This window comes from Poecile atricapillus, chromosome 1, assembly GCF_030490865.1.
Source record: "Poecile atricapillus isolate bPoeAtr1 chromosome 1, bPoeAtr1.hap1, whole genome shotgun sequence".
NCBI lineage: Eukaryota > Metazoa > Chordata > Aves > Passeriformes > Paridae > Poecile > Poecile atricapillus.
In genome coordinates, this window is record NC_081249.1 from 10,704,341 (window position 1) to 10,723,418 (window position 19,078).

General features: G+C 35.8%; 1 protein-coding gene across 4 annotated transcripts in view; it reads left to right on the top strand.

The window, feature by feature from the left end:
- DMD (dystrophin) overlaps positions 1-19,078 on the top strand; it is a 1,141,085-nt gene that overhangs the window by 853,536 nt on the left and 268,471 nt on the right. The window lies entirely within an intron of this gene.

Consider the following 19,078-nt stretch of genomic DNA (forward strand, 5'->3'; position numbering starts at 1 on the left):
GAATACAAATAGGTTAGCATGGTTATGTTTTAGCCATTATGAGTATTAATCCATTTAATCCATTCTGTTTCATGACCTGAGCATTGACATATTGGTGCTCTCAGCAGATGTGTACCACCCTCACCAGCAGCCTTCTGTAATGTCACACTGCCAGGGGCCAAAAGTATCAGATGCCATCATGAAGGAAAGGAAGTGATGGGCTGCAATCCCCTGGTCTTCATGTAGGTGCTGAGAGACTTGACTTTATCTAGTGCAGTCCCAGGGCTGAAGCACAGCATCTCACACTTTGGGAAACTAAAAGATGAGATGAGTCACTTTGTATGAGCAGGTTGTTCATAGACTTTTGCTATTAAGGTGCTAGTTAAAACCCAAACACAGCCACCTGGCCAATATCACTGAAGAGATTTATTCTAAATGCTAAATGAGACTCAGGTACTCTACAAGAGTAGAGTTAGCTGCATTCTTCATCACAAGGTGGGTCAGTGTCTCATCAACTGAAATTAAACCCTGAAGGTTCTGGCTTCTGTGCCAACTTTGCTAACTCATCTTGAAGAAATATGTATGTTATATTTAGTAAAGTTTAACTTTGAAATATATTTAGAAACCTTATTTTCCTTTTCAAGGTATTTATTTAAAAAAAAATGAAAACAATGTAACATGTAAAAAAAAATCAATGTAAAAGTAAAAAAAAAATAAAAATGCATTTTTTAGAAAAAGTTTATGATGATTTCAAAATAAGTCTATAATCATGATATTATTTTCAACAGAGTTGTCATAGTATTGCATAGATTCAGTCTTTCTTATGAAGCAAAAACAGTAGTTAAAGATAAGCTTATACAATTGAATTATTTCCTATGAACTTTTTTTCTCCACCCTTACTTCTGCATTAAACTGCTGAATTTATATTACATTAAAAGACCTTGGCTAAAGTAAAACTTTTCTTATGTTTACATAATATTATATTTAAATCTCTGTGTATTCTATGTAAATCATAGTTTGTTTACAACTTACTCGAGAATATGTAAGAATAATAATTACATTTAATCTTGGGGAAGAGCTGTGGGAAAAAACAACACACCTCTCTGCTCTTTTCATGCAGAAGCATTCTGTTCTAACAGAACCATATGCTGTACAATAACATTTTTCTCTCCATAATGCATCACAGCTCTAAAACACTTTGCTTTATTGCTGCTTCTTTAAAATGAATGAGTTTATAAGTAACTTTGAATTTTAAAAAGTAATTAAACTTTGAAAATTTCTTTATTTTCCATCAGTCCTTATATATGAGGACACAAAATCGGTAAGAAGTCAATACAGAAATACTGAGAGATAATAAATTTACAGTCTTGCAATCAGAAATACCAAAGCAATTACAAAGACTGTGTTAGATCTTGCTAGATCCTGGAAATACAAGAAACTTTAAATAGCAGGCCTTCCTACTGTGTTCACACACGCACAGGAGATATCAGTGCATCAGCTTTCTGTGGTTTTACTTTGCTAGTAATTTACATCCCAATTTCATAATGTGTTTTCTGGCTGTGTAAGTGATAGAGGAGGTATGGAAATTCCTATTTATAAAACAGTATGAAGAAATGATCTCTTAGTAATGAAGTAATCTCCCTTTCAAGATTATAAACCAAAGTAAAACATATTTCCTTAGAAATTTTGTGAAATTTATTGGACTCTCAAAATATCACTTGAGAGGTTAATTAATTCTTATTACATTAAATTAATAAATAATAGCAACAAATACAAGCATTTCAAGGAAGACTGTTTTGATAAAGAACTATTCTTTGGGACAAAAAGATTCCTTTTGAACTTTTATTTGGCAGTTTTAGAAAACAAGTCAAAAATATATGAATAATTTATAGATGATGTCTTTAGAAGAGGTATTTTGATTTTGTGGTTTGTTGTTTGTTTATTTGTGGGTTTTTTTTGTTGTTGGTTGGTTTTGGTATTTTTGAAGAAAACCTATATGCTATAATTGGTTGTTAGCAGAGCTGCATTTGAACTAATCTGGAAAGAGTCTGAATTGCTCTGCCACAACATAAAAAATGCCTTTATTTAATAGTTTGCTGTATTTGACAGTTTTATGGTAAAATCATCAAATTGTCATCACTTTCACAACAAAATATATGGAAATTCCACAGTGAATTACAGCTGTACTTTTGTTCTCGACATCTTAATAAAATAGCCATTTCCACTGTACTGTACTGCCATCAATGTGGTTTTCTCTTAGAGCTATTGAATACAAATGATGAGTTCACCACTTGAAAAAACCAAATTCATACAATCTCGGATTTGCCATCCAGTAGTAAACTCCCTAGCTGCCAAGACCAAAAAAATGTAAGAGAAAACTGTATGTGTATACAGTTTTCCAATATCTTGTTGATATTTTTTAACTGAATTATTGAATAAACCCCAGTGGTCTATTCTCTGAATTCCACATATTTGAAGAACATTTCAAGAATTTGAATTTCCTATGTCATATACATGCAGTTTATTAATCGTCCTGATGTACCAGTTTACAGCTGACAACTTGTTTTTCCCATGAGAACTTTACACCATAGAAACAAAACAAAGGAGAAACATTTTTTTTTTTAACAAAATGTCAATAGCAAGATAAAACAAGAGCTCTGAAAGGGGTAGAACGGTACTGAGAAGAGTATAAAGTTTGAAACCTATTCCTTGGTGCATGTTTTCTGCTGTAGGACCTGTAATGAAGACATTTTGGGACATTTTAAGAAGGAGTAGAAAGTTATTTTGGAATACTGGGGAGAGTTGCCCTTTAGGAATGGGTGATAATATGCCCCAGAAACATCTGAATGTTTGGGGAGTTCTCAGGCTGTATATACTAGAATGTGGTTCCATGGACAAAGGGCAAGGTCTCATCTGCCTGCTTCAGGTGTTTCAGTCCTCCTGAAAAGGCTTTGAGACTGCAGGGTGACTATTCTTCACTTCTGGTTATATTCTTCAGCAGGAATGGAACAGATTTTTTGGTAGCCCCAGGGATCATAATTGTATTGGGTGATATCATTGCTGGTGGCTTGCTTGGATCTCACATCTCAACCCTGTAAGAAAGATAACTACAAAACTTCATGTTGTTGGTAATTCGTGTGGAACTGGCTAGTTCTAGGGCAGATATTTCTAAATAAGTAAGAACACAGATAACAACAGAATAGATATGTTGTATGCTGCTAGAAATCAGTCTGTGTTGGAAGTAAGGCACCCTTGATTTCTGTGATGTATGGACTCTTAATTATGTCCAAATTATGTCTTAGTAGCAGTTTGTCTTCTATCCTACAAAAGCAGAATGGTTGATGAACTCTTGAGAAAATTATAACCACAAATCAAGTTCTTACCCAATTGAGTCATGAACAGTAATGACAAAGTCCATGAGGAGTGCAAGGCTGTGCTACAGGAAAAAACCTTTCAGTAAAAGTGGTATTAAATAATTTTCTTAAAAGCCTTTAAATAATTTCAGCTAAGCCCAGAAAAGTGAAAGCAAACAAATAAAAGCCACGAGCAAACTCCCCAGAGTAAAGACTTGATGATTTGGTAAGGAGGTGTTTCACATTAACAGGCTACACTTTGTTGTATGATGTAGCCATGAGCACATAAAGTTAACTGGTTGAAAGACTTGGGATATATCATTATCTGACAGAAGAACATGCTTTCCTCTTTAGCCTCAGGAATGATCTGGTACAGCATTGGAGGGGAGCTGCTCTTTGAGACTGCTTGGTATCATGTTTTAACCTGTTGGTCACCAGAAATGGAATTAGTAGAGGTGGTTAGTCAGAGTACAGACAGAAAACTTCTTGTAATTTATAGTGCCAAGATAGTTGAAGCCTATTTAATATTCTGCAATTCACTCTGCTGTTCTTCAAATATTTGGAGACTGAGTTGACAGAATTTATTTTAGTAAAAGAGCCAAAACTTATAAATCTTCAGCCCTCCACCTACAACCTTCAACCCACCCAGTCACCAATTAGGTGAAACTGTGGCCCAGAACCATGAGCAGACATGAAATGACAGAAAGTCTTGTCAGCAGGAAATTCCTTTCCCCAGGTTCTACAGTCTTTTCCCCTACTGTGGTAAGTGTGGTTCACGTTTGTCAGGGACATCTTTTCTTTCTTGTATTACTCGAGTCATATTTTAACAGACTGGTTTTATATAACTACCTGCCTATGTTCCTTGTTTTCCTTTGTGAAAAATCTCTACTCATAAATTCATTGAATGGAGCTTTCTCTTTTTTTTAGTTTAGCAAGAGCAGCACCGTAGTAGCTTCAGAAAGAAACAAATTTGCTTGCAAAAGTGTTACAAGCAAAATGCAAAGGGAAGGTAAGAAACTGCAACACAGGATGAGATGGCAGATCCTACTCAACCTAGGTCTCTGAAATTGCTAGTACCATGTACTTCTGAAGAATGCTGAAGGATTCAATAATATGCAAATGTGAAATAAATTGAGATTACTTCTCAGGATACAGTCTTTTCTATCTTAATTAGGAAACTTAAAATATTTTTTTTTAACATTTAATTGACCAAAACTGCCAAGAATATATAGTTCTTAGGGAAAGCAATCACTGATGTGTTTTAGAGATTTCAATATATTTAATAGTATCTAATGTGAGGTTCCCTATTTACAGTGTTACAGAAAAAAATCTGGCTTTCATTACATTGCATTTCAAAATTTAATTCATTCTCGTTTTTGCAAATGTTAACTAACATTTATATAAAATACTTTAAAAACTGAAAATAATAAATGCTAAAGATGTTTTATTGCATCTTGTCAGGAGAGGTAAAAGACTGTTCCATTGATTTGTGTAGTAGATATTCTCTTTGATACTGGAAAGACTCAGTCAATTTGCAATGTTAAAAGGAGTAATGTAAATAATTGCCATCAGCACTGAAGATGCTGTGCTCTGGTAGCTCCCTATACATAATGACTTGTCAGTGAAGTCTCAGATGGAAAGTGATGGAAGTGTTTCATCCTTGAAAGCAAAGCCAGGGAACAATATTACTGCTTTCATGTAGCTGGAACAGGACCTGCCACCCAAATGCAGAAATAAACACATGGACTAGGGAATAATTTAGTTGTGTCTGTAATTTTAATCAGTGAAGAACAGGCAAGGTAAGCATAACAAAATATTCCAGGATAACCTCTTATCTCTTATACACACGGTGAAAAGTCAAGACCTTATTGGTAAGGTGGGCTGCCACAACAAAGTAGGAATTGTCAGTTCTTTCCTTGCAATATATGATTATATTCAAGCAACACTTGCCATTCTCAATTTTTCTTCACAGAGGAAGTTCCCTGCCAAACACTAAACACTGACTTACAACTGATGCCCTGAGAAGGCTGACATAGAACAGAAGCTAGACAGAGATAAAAATAAAGTAGGTATTTATTGAAAGGCCTTAAAGGATACACCTTGGGCAGTACAAGATTCTGGCCGGGGCTACACCTGAACCTAAAGATGAACCTAAAAATGGCCACAAAATTGACAACTGGTTCACAAGGTCTCACATTTTTATAAGTTTTGTTCCATCTGCGTATTTGGGTTAATCATCCAATTGCAGCTTCAGGTTATGAAGTCCCATCCTTATTTTTTCTCTTCAGTCTACTGTTTATGCTTTTGGGCCTGAAACTTGTAACAATTGTCCTTGGCATCAAGCTAGAAAAGGAATTGTTTTGTCTACCTACTCAGTGAAGAGTTCACTGTCACTTAATATGAAGCTAAAAGCTGCACACCTAGGTGTTGCAGTATACAATACCACACCTAGGCAGCACAAAATACAAAAAATATAAAAGCTAAAACTTAAAGCATCACTCCTATGCCTCAGGTCAGTTGTTTGATAGTATATGGGGTTTTTTGTTTGTTTGTTTTTATTTTTAGATATCAATGAAAATACAGTTAGAGCAAACTTCTTGCATCACTAGAAGTTAGAATGACTTCAATTTAATTTCCAGATCTGCTACAGACTTTCTTTATAGTCCCAGAAAAGTCTGTCATTTCATGCGTTCACGTCTCTATCTAGTTAAGGTGAGCTAGCATCTCCTATCCCAGCCTTTCCCTGTCAACTCTTCAGAAGACTAGATTTTTTCCACATGTTTTGTTTGAATCTAACAAACCCTAGTGTTTGCTGTTTTGGTCCCTCTTTCAAGGCAGTACAGTGTTAGAAATAGTAGCGTGCACAGCACATTTTCAATTCAACTAGAAGCAGACATGTTAGCAGTAAAAATATCCATTTTATTTTTATCTTATTCATGATGATACAAACAGAGGAGATATGCTCATGCTACAACACATTAGTCAAAATGAAAATAAATGGAAATAAAAAGGAATTGTTCAGATATGAAATTTTGAGAATGTGATCAAATTATTTATCCACCGACAGATAAATAGGCAACATTTAATGTTCACAATTACTTTAAAAACTGTGTCAGAACAGTATATATTCATTTATATCAGACCATAATTTTCTGTAGCAATTAGAGGGCAAACAGGAAACAGAGGACCTGCTCAGCAGAGATTAGAAGCTAAATTTAGATGCCACATAATCAGCCATATCAGGAAAATATCAGGGTTTGATGTACACTGAATCCCATCTCTTTTCCTAAAATGGATGCAATACATAAAGAACACAGATTGGAACATGCATTTGATCTCAGACAATCTAGATGAGCATCCTGGAGTATGTTTGGCCTAAGGATTTTACTTTGGCTATCCTTGATATAAATTTATCATAATTTGAGTGTTGCTTGAGTCAGGAATAAACCGATAACAAACCCAGTGTTTTGCACAAGCCCCAAAGCTCCTTTGCAAGTCCAACCTGTGTAAATACTGGCTTAGTCAGTGTGAAAAAGGTCCTAAGACTCTGGTGAATGGTTGCACCACCTGGTGATTGGATTCTGTTATGTGTACAAATCATCACTATGGTGACTTTTGAAATACTGTAGATAATTCAAAGAATTTAAGTTTATTAATGGTTTCAGTGGTGACTCCGAGGTTTTTCAGTCTGTGTTTGGTGGGTAACAGTGTTTCAGCCTTTATGATACCAAAAAAGGGAGGGAAGGAGAAAAACCAAAACAGTTCTGGAGACTAGCTGCTTCTATTTCATCTTTTTTATCATCAAGTCCATGACAGGTGAGAGAATGACTCAACAGAGGACTATCCCTCGCCAAGTAACAGCAAAGGAGGGTGGATAATGAGTACTCTGATATGTGGTGAGAAAGTGGTGGCATTTGGGCTTGGTGAAACTTAGAGCTTAAAAGGGAATATTTAGGAAAAAGATCTATTTTGTTATGTTTTAATTGGGCGGGAAGTTGTGTATAGTCGAGCAAACGCCTATGCTATGGAAATTTTTGCTGGAAGTGTCAGACTGTGTTTATGTCTGCTTTATCATCTTAAGTTTAGAAATGAGTGCTGTATTTCAGAGGAAGGGATGTAATAATTTTGCAGAATATTCGTTACAGTCTCTCTGAATTCCTGTGCTTTTGGCACTTGGCTTTCTTCACAGCAGCATTATATTAGGATGGCAAAAATAATGGTTGCATCTGTTTGTTGGATGATTTTCTTTGCTTCGTTTTATGTAGTTTCCTGAAAGCACAGTAAAATACAGACTAGAACAGAATAGACTGTTTCAGTTGGAAAGGACCTACAGTGACCATCTCGTCCTTCTACTTGACCACTTCAGAGTTGATCAAATGTTAAAGCACTTTTTCAGGGTATTTTCCAAATGCCCGTTAAATGCTGACAGACATTCACCACCTCTTCAGGAAGCCTCTCCCACTGTCTGACCTCCCTCTCAGTAAAGAAATGCTTTCCAATGTCCAGTCCAAACCTGTGCAGTGTGTTAGGCTCAAACTTCGCTGACTTTAAGCCATATCAGAATAGTGACTTTGAAGTGTTTGCCTAAAGTGGATTAAGTTCAGTTCACTGTGTCCCACCAATGTTTTGATCTGTGTTGGAGTACCATAAAAACATGAACAAAGTGCTGATGTCTGATTCAAAGGAAACAAAACACCTCAGAACAAACACAACACCTCAAACAAAAGAAAACAAATAGTAAAAGGCAAGTAATTGTGTCTTTCCTTTTCTTAGGATTGATGCAATTGATACATTATTATATATACTTTTTTCATTTATTAGCTAAAATATTTCACTAAGATGACAGATACATTGTTGATTTGGGGATTTTTACTGCTATTTATGTATCTATTTAGGGTTAGGGTTAGGCCAGGCTCCATAGTTTATGTGCTGTGACCATAGCTTATGTGACCTGGAGAACTAGTCCTTTATATTCAGAATAGGAAAATAAAAAATGTTGCCTTGTTTGTTTTTTTTCTGGCCACTCCTATGCTTGCTGAGTTGTGCTCCTTTTACATTCAAGTAACAGCATTTTTGTGATAGGATCCACATTTTTTAATCAACAATTAATTAAAAAAATAGGAGCATTGTAATTGACAGAGAATGCTCAAAATGTTTAAATGTTATGGAATTTTCAGAAGAGATAGCTCTTTTCTTCTGCTGTATATGTTACTTCCTTAGTTGACTCTGTCAGTTATTTACTTTGAAGTGCATTATCCATTTTAAGTGTGAAATTTAGCTACTTCACTGCTTTATACTTCAACAAAGTTGAAATTAAGAATTTCAAGTGTTAGGAAGCTGATATTGTCTTTCTTTGCATAAAAAAATATGGATTAACCAGTATCAGACTGACAGCACCTTGTGGAATACTTAAAAAATTGGTGCAAGTGTGGGAGGGATGACAGAGTGGGACAGTTCCACAAATTGTGGAAATGTCAATCTGAAGAAGCAGGAGCCCCAAGGAATCTTTGGAAATAGTTCAAAATTGGTGCAATTTATCTAAGTCTGTGATTGTAAATGCGAGCAAAAAAAGAAAAAGAAGGTAGATTTTTAGATGTTCACTCTTTTGATATCTGATGCTTTTCTTCTCTCAGGAAGATTATTGTAAGAGAATTATTTTACCCAAATCACCAGGACAATTCATTATCTATCATGTAAATTTGAGTCTGTAAGCCTCTGTCTGTGCTGTAATTTATAGTCAGCTGTCCCTGAAAATATATCATGGGTGAAGTTGTATATCTGGTATTTCACTGCACTGTTAAGTGCTGCAGCCAGCTGTGGCTGTGTGTTGTCCCCAGTACAAGACAGACAAGGTTTTGCTCAAGCAGGTGCAGAGGAGACCATGAGGGCTGGAGCACCTCTCTAGGAAATCAGTCTGAGAGCTGGGATTGGTCATCCTGGAGAAGAGAAGGCTCCTGGGACACCCCACTGCCACCTTTGGGACCTGCAGATGGACTTTCTGTATGGGCAGTAGTGATGGAACATTGGGAATGGCTTTAAACTGAAATAGGGCAGGTTTAAATTGGGTATTAGGAGGAAATTCTTTACTGTGAGGGTGGTGGGGCACTGGAGCAGGTTGCACAGAGAAATTACAGATTCCCCATTCCTGGTAGTGTTCAAGGACAGACTGGGGCGTTGCTGTGAGCAACCTGGAAGGTTCCCTGCCCATAGCAGGAAGGTTGGAAGTAGGTGATCATTAGAGGTCTCCTCCAACTGAAGCCATTCTATGCGTCTATGATTAAGAAACTGGCAATTTGTAAATAAAATTAATTTATACAGTTTTCAGTTTCTCTTGTGAAATAAAAAAATTGTTAACTCAGTTCAGATGTACTGTTAATGGTACAAAACACCTGAAATCTATGCCTGAAGCTGTATATAGAAATACTTTCAAAGAAGTACTATTCTTTGAATATTCTTCCCTTTCAAATCAGTTCTTGCTCATTTGGAAGTTTTCTTTGCCTTCAAAAGAAATATAAAAGTCAAAGCTGGCGTGGTTTTGATTTGGCCCACTGTTATTTTCCTCCTGATGCGTGTGTGGCTTTTTTTGGATACTGAGCTAAGCTCAGTACCGTTACCAGCACCCAATTTTCTACCACTGTTGTGTAGTAGTGAAGCTCTGGAGGTGTCTCCCAGCTGACCTTGGTGAGACTTGTGTGCTGTGGAGGTGGAGAGATTTGGTAGTGCCAGAAGAGGCATAGGAAAAGATCCAAGATATTCTGTGCCTGTTTGGGGTTTGGGTTGTTTTCTTTTGTGGAAGAAAATAGAAATATAAACAGTCTGCAAAACTTTGCTTCAGTAACTTGGAGCCTGATAGCTGAATTATTAAGTCAGTTTTAATTTCCTAGTTATTTTAATTCTCTTAACAACTCCCAAAGTCTTGCTCCTACACTTAGAGCTGGATCTATTAAATCAAAGCCAAAGCAAATCAGTGTACAGAATAACAAATGCAGATATATTTGGAAAGCAAGTCTCAGCCCAAACTCAGTAGGAGGTAGTAGGCTGATGACATTAGGAATATGCAGTGTAAATATGAATGTATGATAGAACACAAAGTTATGTGGTACTAAGAATTCACAATTTCACTGCCTATACGCCTCATTAGGTAGGTAATGAATTTCACACATTTCAGCACTTAAACTACCCAACCTACCATTATGTTTTTGCATCAGTAAGTCTGTGAAAGCATTAGTTTATGAAAGCTGATGTACTTTAATAATGCTAATAGCATTCTTGATTATGTTCAGAGAAAGTAGAATACAATATCACTAATTTGATATCCCATTTTTAAATACCAGCACAGACATTTCTTCTGAAATAAATATTTTGTAGTCAGGTTGATTATTACGAAAGTGATCATCCATGAACAAAAATTAGATACACAACCATACATTATTTTCCTTTTAATTTCTTGAGTAAGCAAAATCCTACAAAAAAAATCCAAACAAACAGACATCTGGGCAAAGATAAATAATAAAATACTTAGTTGTCTCTAATTATAGCTTGCAATGAAAAAAATACAGAAATTAATGCTTTTTCCTCTATTCTATTCTTTGAAAACTTTTCTATAAATTTTAAACAGAAACAATTGGATTACCCACATATTCACTCATCTAGTTAATCAGATTAGTGTTAATCCTGTGGCTTTAGTTTGGTTTCTTCCCATCAGTCTAAATATCATTTCTAAATCTAATGTAAGTCTTCATAATTATATTATGAATATTTAAGAAAGTAGCTAAATTCAATAATGCAGTACATATTTTCTACATGCAACAAAGGAAAGAGAATAAATCAAGCATTTTGAAAGATTAATAAATTATTCCAGCAAGGAAACCCTCTTTTTTTTTCAGTTAGTATATTACAGAGATATTATATTTTTATATCACCCAAATGTAAGAGTTTCTGTAGAAAAAAATAATTTAGTTAACTTCTAAAGACATGTCCATGTGCATCCTGCTTCTGGGGTCATGGAAGAATCACTGCTGACTGCATTCTGCCAGAGAAGTGGGACATTAGTTTTTTCAGTCCATTTGTCCTTGAATGTCCTGTTCTTAAGGACCTGGTGACAACAGAGGGGTATCAAAAGATCATTCTCTAATCTGTCCACCTCCCTTGTCCATAGTTTGTGTATTTGTAGATACATATGTTTGTTTCTGTAGGTTTCTAGCAAACCTACACTTAGATTGGTTATCTATTTAATATTAAATCCTAAAAAATCCTACATCTCTTTAGGGTGTTTATTTCTCACATCAGAATTTTACAGATTGTATGACATTTTAAAATGTGAAGCAAATGGTCTTCCACACTGTGCATACCATGATCTGTTCCTTTTCTAAATTAGCAAAAAAATTATCATGAAAGCTTCATTTAAGAGGTGATAAATGTTATATACACGAATACTTCTGTAAAATGTTGAGAAACTGATGAATGCTGTCTGAAGGACCTGTTTTCCAAACAATAAACTCTTGCATGCCCTTCTCAGTGCTCAGTCACAAAAGTTACTTTTTGCTTGGTGCAAGAAACTAATTTCTTTAGATGTGCTACCAGCTTAGTCTGGTCTCTAACTCCCACTCTCTATAGCAAGGTATAAAGCTTGCTTAACAGTGTTGAAGAATTATGCACTTGGAGCTTAGCAAAAACCACTTGACAGTTTTCAGTTCAATCTGTTTGATCTGACACTTCCAAAGGAACAGAGTGACCTTCATTAGTTTGAACATATGGAAGTGATTTTTAGATAAAAGAAAACAAGCTCTGCCCTAGTGAAACAAAACAAAATTAAATCAGACTTGCAATAGTTGGAAATAATTAGCCCCCAAAAGTATCAAACTACAAAATAAGATTATGACTCTGTGTGTTTAAAAAAAACACAGACACATCTAAATTTGTTGAAATCTCTTATTGCCTGTCCTTCTGAAGCTCTGAGAGGGCAGGGAAAGTAACATCCTTCCCCTCTGGACTTTCATGCCTTGGTGTGTCAGGTGCATTTTCATTGCTCTTCATGACCCCCCAAAGACAGGTAAAGACTGAGTGCTTCTTCTTCCTGGTTTCCTTTGCAATACCTTTTATTTGTTCATTGAAACTATAATATTGCACAATAGTATAGATGACTGCAGTTCATTCCTTTTTCCCAGGTATTATTTATTCACTTGTTTAAATGCAGCTTAGTTTGAGTACATGCTTTCTGTTTTGCCTAATTTTCTGTAAGAATAGGCTTAAAAAAAAAAAATCTGTAATTATGTGTTATGATACTTTATGATAAGGCATCATATTTGTATAAATACCTTGACATATTAATGGTGCATAAAAACAATGTCTGACATCTTACTGGCATAAATGGCAGACTTCACATTAGGGTAGATATTCTATGTTGCCACCCCACTATTAATTTGGGGTTTATTGCCTAAATCCTCTCATCACTTTATTGACCACTGATGTATAAAATGTCTTAGATGACACATTTTTTTTCCCATATATACGATAAAGTTTTGCCATAAGTTTCTAAGGTCACTGTTTGAAGTGTGACTTTGATAAGCCATTGGAAAAGGTCAAGAGAAATGCTTCTCTACAAGGAAAGATGAAGGACATCTGAAGCATAAATCACCACCCGAGCAGGCTGGCTCCAGCTGTTCTCTGCTGGGTACTGTGTCCTGCCCACATCCATAATGATGCAGGCAGAAACTTAGGGGATAAATGCTCCTGTAACTCCTTAAGAACTTCAGCAGTTAAAAAAGAAATGTTTTAAACTTATCCTCACTTGACTCTGCATCTACCATCCAAATGCTCTCCCTAGGCCAGTCTCTCACAGGTTCAGATTGTTCATAAGAACAGAGACAGCGTCCTTTTGTCAGGGGATGTTGTATGATAGGCTTTATCAAAGTGATTCCTCTTTCAAAAATAAGACTCAAGTCAGACACCTCCTGTTCTGGAAGGCAGCAGAAGAGAAAGTGGAGCACTCACAGAAAGAAATAATTGACGAATGGAGAATTTTAAATAAATCCTTTCTTAGTCAAGAAAAAAAAATAGTTTCACTTATTTTCCTAGAACAATACAATAATACAAAGTAAGGAAACCACAAGATAAGCCAAAGTTTAAGTGATATTTTAGCTGTGATTCCACTTATGTTGTTTACAGAAAACTGAGCCAAAATTGAAATAAATCAGAAAGTCTTACATTTAGTGCATGGTTGCAGTTCTTTCAGAATAGTCTTGTAATCCTATAAAAACATTTTCATTTTTTTTCTCACAATTTGTTTATCCCTAATATGTGGAATATTATACTGATTAGTGGAAGAAAGAGAAAACTAAAAAGGTGCAGTAACCTTGAATATTTCTGTTTAGTTGCATATTTTCTAGCTTTTCTATCATGCCTTTCATATAAACTGCTTGCTTAAAACTCAGAACTGAAAAAACTGGAGCGTTGTACAGCTGCAAATGTTTAACTAAACTAAACCTAATATAGATAAATACATAGATTAGCAAAAAGCAAATGAATAAAATGAAATATGTAACAATTAACTATCCAGAACATTCAAAAGAAACTGTAATATTGGGATGCAATTAAAACAAAAATAAATCCAACCTGAAAATCAGTGCATCAGCAGCTTTGGTAACATGGAGTAATATTGTCTATAACTCCGCTGCTCTCCAGTTACATTCCACAGCAGACCAAGTTGTATTGGTCCATTTAGTCTTCAAATCTATGAAAATACAGTAACAAAATTGCTTTTATAGGAAAGTGTCAATATATTGACAATAATGTTTTTGAGAAGTCTCCTACGGTGCAAAATTAGTGTAGTTTGTGTAATTTGTTGGACAAAGGGAGTAGAGGGTTTCTACCTCACAAATTCTGTTGCTATTCAAAAACTTATTCACTTTTTTGGATGGTGTACTGGACTCAATGGACTTGACAAAATGATATGGAATGAATACTTTTTCATCTTTGCATAGGCTAAATATGTAATATCTGTGTTCAAGTAAAATGAGCATTATTTCTCCTTTGTCTGATAGCTTCTTCTCAGACTCCTTTTCTGCTGATTCCATTGTGGTTATATGCTAAACAGCAGAGAGTAAACCTTCTTACTGAAGTTATATTTGTCAATAAGATTAATAGATAAAATGGCATGAACATTTACCAAAGAAAAATAATTTTGTTTTGTTTCCCTATAATAAAAAAACCTATAAAAATTTTGATAAACAAAACTGAATCTTAAGGGGGCAGTCTCCTTCAGTCTCCTTCACTAAGTGTGTTCTTTCCTCGATATATGAAATTAATGATAACCAGATTGAAGAATACCTGTCTTGTGCCTGATTACTTTAGATGCTGTATTCTGCTTTATTGTTGCTTATAGTAACTTCAGTTCAGCAGAATTTCTTTTGTCCATTTCAGTATATAATCACTATTGATCAGCCAGGAAATAGTAGAGATATGAAAAAAGAAATCAAATAGCAACCTTGAAATTACATGCTGTCAGAATCTCACCATGTCCTGCCTAAGTTATTCATTTGAGGGAGTTCAGTGTTGAGCTGGGAGTGGTTGGAGCCATGCTGGGACACTTTCCAGTATGCAAGCACAAAAGTTGTGTAGGGGAAGTACAATGAGGACTTCTGCTGCAGCACTGTGATTGCCCCTTTGCAGTCAGTAAAAATCTTCTTGAGATGATTGTTAATAATGATTCTTACAGTATTGTGCTGTGTCAAATTTAGGGCAAGGAAGGAAAGAAAGGAAATGGGATACAACAAGGACATGTCACACTAAGAGAAGACACTGGGGTTTGAAATGTGGAAGGCACAGGATTTAACTGTAATGAACAATATAAACTGAAGTGCTTCAGAAACTACTCAGCTATGGGGAAAAAAGACTTTTGTCATTGTTACTAATTATTTAAAATTCCTGTTCTTCAGCTATATTAACAGTATACAGGGAGCCATGTGTGTTGTGTCTATCTAGGTGTTTCCAATGTGTAGTTCTCACAGTGTATACAGCAATGATACGTAAAGCATAAAGATTAGCATTTCATTTCAATACTATGTTATTATAATGGTGATTGCAGTAAGGACAGGTACATTATTTTTTCTCACAAAACTTATTTTTTTAGTCATATTCGATGTTCTTACTTAACTTTTAGGTTCTTATTTTCATCCTTGCAATAGTGTTTGGTCCACTTTTGGTTTATATATTTTTTTAATTTATTGAATATTATTAATTGAGGGCCTTAAATTCAAAGTAGGAAACAGTGATAACATTTTTTCTTTAGTAAAACTTGCGCAAATTCATTTTTCTGAAAAAACTACTTCACATGTCGTTGGTTCTTCTATTTTTCTTTCTATTAAAAGTTTGGAACTTCTTATTTCTAGGATTGCCTTCCTCATTCCAGGTAAGAGTGGTAAAACTTTGAAAGAAATTGGTTTTCCCTATGCTGAACCCATTAACTCCAGCCAGCAGCCAAGCCCCACACAGCCACTCACTCATTCCCGCCGCAGCAGGATCATGGAGAGAATCAGAAGGATCAAAGCTGGAAAACTTTGAGATAAGGGCAGTTTATTGGGAAAGAAAAAGCCATGCACACAAGCAAAGAAAACCAAGGAATTCGTTCAGTGCTTCCCATGGCTGGGCAGGTGTTCAGCCATCCCAGGAGAGCAGGGCCCCATCACAGGTAATGGTGATTTGGGAAGAAAAACCACTCCAAACATCTTCCCCTTGCTTCTTCTTCCCTCCACCTCATACACTGAACCATGACGTCACACGGTCTGGAATATCCCTGTGGTCAGTTTGGGTCACCTGTCCTGGCTGTGTCTCCTCACAGGCACACCAGCCTTCTCAGCAGTGTGGAAAAGCAGTAAAGGAAAAGCAGAAAAGGCCTTGGCTCTGTGCAAGCCCTGCTCAGCAACAAAACATCTCTGTGTTATCAACTCTGTGTTCAGCACAAACCCAAAACACAAACCCATATTAGCCACTGGAAAGAAATGTAATTATCCCACTAAACCCAGCCCAGTCCTATATATAGACATTGTGACCTTAAGGATTTTATAAAGTCTTGACAGCAGAAATAGCCCTTCTAAAGGCTGCAGTCAGCCTGAAAGAACTCTGGACTGAGATTCCTCACTGCTGCCCTATAAAACACTCTTAAATATATTGATAAACCTATTGCCAGTAGTAGCCAGTCAGAAAAAGCCTTTTGTATGTTCCAGTACCCTTGCACAAACCATCTATGATGTCCACAATTTAAAAATTGTCTACTACTGTCCAGCATGATTTAATAACAACTCATCTGCAATCAGTAACTCAGCTGCAGGTGAAGGGCTTCATGAGTTCCTGGGGTCAATTCTAACACAATATGCACTCAAATTGCATTTTCTGAACTTTATTTTTTGGCATAAATCTATAAATGGCATACACCTTTCATTCTGTGGGAAACATCCTGCTAAAGAGTGAATATAAACAAAATAAGTCCTTAAGGGACACTGATTTACACTGTAGTTTTCATTATTGAAGTGAACCTCCTATTTTAAGTTTTAGAGCCTTGGGGTTTTTGTTATTCAAAATTGATCAAATGGGAGCATTATTTAGAAATTGCAAATGTATAGTAAGGAAAGGATTTTTATGTTGCATTAAATTAAATATTGTCATCATTATAAATACCTCTCTAATAAAATATTTATATATATTTCATCTAAAATAGTACTTTACTTTTTGGTATATATATATATTAGAAAAGGCTGATTAATTATGTAGATATCATGGTGAGTTTAACTACAAGTGAAGTACTTTGTTAATTGGGTTTGCTCACCCACTAGTGCAAGAAAACATTTATTTTGGGTTGTTTTATTTTGTTTTGTTTTGTTTAGAGTGGCTACTTCCTGAACTCTTCAGTTCTAGTTTGTAACAAAGCAAAAGTAAATATATATATATATATATATATATATATATGTTATGTTATGTTATTGAGTGAGCTAAGCCAAGTATTTTCACAGTGAAATAGGAAATGTTTCTCATATGTTTGGAGCTTGTGTATTCATAGTCACTTGTGTAAATGGGCTCCTGGGATATCCTGAATGCAGTTTTCATTATGCAGCTTCACTGTCCTCTTGGGTGGGAGAATTGGTCATCATGGAATCCCAGGACTGTGGTGTCTGATGAGAAACTCAGTCTTGCTGCAAAAAGCACATTCCCTGGAGGAGGACTGCTAAATATCTTACTTACATACAAACCTTAGGAGACATTATGGAACCAATTCATCTATAAATATTTTGATTTTTGGTGATAAGAAAGGTCAGCATTTCTTACTAAAAGCAGCTCTTATGAAAAATTGATACAACTGTTGATCCAGCTTTCCTTTGAAGCAGAGGGTTTTTGTTCATTTCTTAATCCTCTCACCCCACCAAAAAAATAAAACAAAAAAACCCAAACTACCCACACCAACAAGGAAACATATAATAAAACAAAAATGGGTGGGATTCTTGTAGTTTGTGTTTTCTTTTCCACGGTCAGCTGACACAAACAAGCTGTTGTACTTCTGTCTGCAATGTACAATGCAAAATCTCCAGTATGCCAGGACGCAGAAGATATTAAAGTCTCAAAGGGGAAAGGAACTCAAGTAATGATTTGCCAAGAAATAGGTGGCAGCTGTTGCCAGTGACACAGTGGAAGGTGTTTAGACTTTGTCCTTAAGCCTCCAGCACAGCCCTTGAGCCATGTGCTGTAGCCTGGCAGGGAGATTTTGCTCAAGCAGCTCACTTCAGTTATTCACCCTTCCTGAAGTCTACAGCCTCTTTGTTGTTTCAAGTGTGCTCTAAAGCTTACATCAGAAATCCTGGCCCAGAGAGGGCACAGAAATGAGTTGTTTTGTGACATGAGTATACACCTTCCTAAAAAGAGGGGTTAGATTTGCTTCAGATTAAATTTAAGAATTTGTGCCTTAGGCTACCCTTGTTCTCTTGATGGTGCTTTATGTGTTCCAGTTCTGTTTCTTCAGTTCTTTTTGCTTTTCCATTGACTTAAACACGCTGCTAAGTGTGCTTACTCAGTTTTTCTCCCTAGGCTTCAGCAGGGATTGCTGAAAGGTTTTCTTCTTTCTCTAAACCTCAGCTGAGTTCATGGAAGGATGTTTATCCTTTATTCTGGAAGAAGGAAAAATGCTGATAGGTAGAAGTCTCTTTTCCCTGCTGAAGCATTTCTCTTCCAGGTGTTTAGGCTGCACCATTCTGGAATCAGCCTTGCAGTGAGAAGTGCAGTGTTGGAACTGCCAGTCAATGAATATTTCAATTGTTATCTGATTATTCTAGGAATTTCAGTTCACTTCCCTAGAAGGCCTGTGAATTTGCAACGTAGTGAAGAAGTCTTCAAGAAAATACTGAGAACATATTTTTGTTCTGACTAATCTCATGAATTAATGAATGAAATGTTTATTCCGTCATTCACTGCGCAGATTTTATTTTTTGTGGAGTTTGGGGTTTTTGTTTATATTGTGTCAAGCTTCAGCTGCTTGGACAACTCTGTCTATTGGTGTTTCTATGCTACTATGGACGGTGCTGGATGCTAGACAAAGCTTATCATCAGTGATTTTAGTGATTCCAGTTTCCAGAAATCACATTTCTTTCAAATAGTGCATAAAGCTCATTGTTATTTTATATTTAATATGAGAATATGAGAAAATTGTTTAGCCTTTGCATTTTGCTAATATTTGCCTCGATGACATAAGAAAGTACAGCTAT